The 1982-nt window shown below is 38.2% G+C and overlaps 1 long non-coding RNA gene across 1 annotated transcript; it reads right to left on the reverse strand.

The window, feature by feature from the left end:
* Positions 1 to 242: 242 nt before the first annotated feature.
* LOC149875994 (uncharacterized) lies at positions 243 to 1296 on the reverse strand. The gene is made up of 4 exons (XR_016448959.1): positions 1057 to 1296; positions 759 to 823; positions 443 to 499; positions 243 to 284 (listed from the first exon to the last, which is right to left on the reverse strand). It is a non-coding gene; the product is annotated as an uncharacterized LOC149875994 (long non-coding RNA).
* Positions 1297 to 1982: the final 686 nt, after the last annotated feature.

The following is a 1982-nucleotide window of genomic DNA, read 5'->3' on the forward strand; positions in this document are numbered from 1 at the left end:
AAACTTTTCTAAACTACCCTCTTTTTGAATTTTTAGCTTCATGTTTTTAATTTTGTCTTTAATATGGCTTTGGTAGGAGTACTTTTGCAAGACATGAATGAGCTTGTCACTGCTATGATTTGCCAAGATGCCAAGGTAATCTTTGTACGAGCAACTTGAGCTTACATCTGTAAACACGTCTTGCAAGATGTATGCCAACACCAAAGCTGCACATCGTGGAAAACTTCTGGTGTTGAACCATTCGTTGTGGCCAGGGCAAGCATTCAGCTCTTCAACTATTTCATCTAAAATTTTACAAACTCAAGTCATAACACAAAGTGATTAAATCAAATATTCATTTGGTTCTGAAGTAAGACAAGATTTATTCTGTTTTTTTATTTATTTTTTTTTTGTTGACCTTATTGTTTGCACTGATAGCAATAACTGGTTTTTGAAAGATTACCTAAATGGCATTGGCTAACTTCTGCTTTGTTTTCCTTTGTTCTTGGCTGAGTTGATCCTGAAATAAAATAAAACCATGTTCATTTTTCTAATTCATAAAAACCATCAACAGTTTCTAAGTGTTAGAGATGATAACAAGCTGTGCATGATTTCTAACGGTGATGTTTCTAACTTCATCATTAGAAATCGGGTAGACACAACTTTCTAAAAGTGCACTTAGCAATGATGGCTAGTTTTTGTTAACAGTTAACCATCTGAAATTGTGCAAGAAGAGGTTTGTGTTTATATATGTTTGTATAAATTAGGTTTTACATTACCGATGAGTTCTTGAGTGAAAGATGGCATTTCCAACTTGATTTTTTTCTTCTTGGATCTTTTACTTCTAAAACATAATCAGTTTTAGTATCATTCACTTGTATAAAACATTTAAGCAATCACAGAATTAGTCCTGCAACAAATACATACACACTTCTGTGTTGTTTTTTTGTTTTGTTTTGTTTTTTTACAGCTCTAACAATAACAATAGGGCAAGGAGTTGATTTGGGCATTTTCATTTTTTGAAAGCGTGTTGAGATTTGCATAAAAATCAAAAATCAAAAATCAAAAAGAATTTACCTCTGGATGTAGAGGCAAGACTTTGGCTAAATAGGCTACCAACAGATTGAACAGCATAAGGTGAGAGCTGCTTTGCAAGAACAGTACCAGCCTGTTGGACAGGAACAGCTGAAACTGGATCAGATGAAAGAAACAAACTGGGTTTGGCCAATGTTTGCTGAAAAGCAACAAGGCTAGGAGTCAGAGGAACAGAAAAGACCTCTTTTGAAGGACAGAAAGCGACTTGCTGAGAAGGAGAAGCAGAAACAGGTTTGGCAACCACTTGCTCATTAAAGTAAACTGGAGAAAGTTTTGCATGGTGTTCAATAAAATCCGGTTCATCAGGAAATATGTTAATGCAAGAGGAGAACAAGCTGTGCCAACAGGAACAGCTAGAGTCTGATCTACATCATACAAACAGCTTGTTCGTTAGGAACTAGTTGTGCAAGAGCAGGGGATAGTTCAAGAACTGGACCAGCGATTGTTTGTTCAGATGGAACAGACGAAACAGGAGTTGAGGTAGGTTCACACAAGAAATCTACGGCATGGTCGTTGCTATCCTCTAAAGGAACATTGTTTTCTACAGCTGGAGAAAACGGAACCACTGTGGTACAGCTGAAAGTAGCAGCACATTCTTCAGAGTCAGAACCGGAGTCTAAATCTTCCTCAAAGATGTCCTCAACCTCATGAAAACCGTACTCCTCTGCATTAGTTTGGAGCCAGTCCATCACATCCTTCTCCTTCTTTGGTGGTCTCTCAGACTTTTCAACAGTCAAGACTCTATGACTCCGAAGGACTGTCCCGATGCCCAGGGCAAAGCGCAACTCCTCTGCAGCGTTCCACTGGGACACATAAAAGCTATCCATTGTGTTCCTGCTGTGCTTCATGTAGAGTGTAGCAAACCGCTCGCGATCTTCTTTGCTGTTGTTGGCAAAGTAAGTGGCTAT

This window comes from Hydra viridissima, unplaced genomic scaffold (assembly GCF_058129835.1).
Source record: "Hydra viridissima isolate aposymbiotic clone 2 unplaced genomic scaffold, HvirCarnegie_v1 scaffold_70, whole genome shotgun sequence".
Lineage (NCBI taxonomy): Eukaryota > Metazoa > Cnidaria > Hydrozoa > Anthoathecata > Hydridae > Hydra > Hydra viridissima.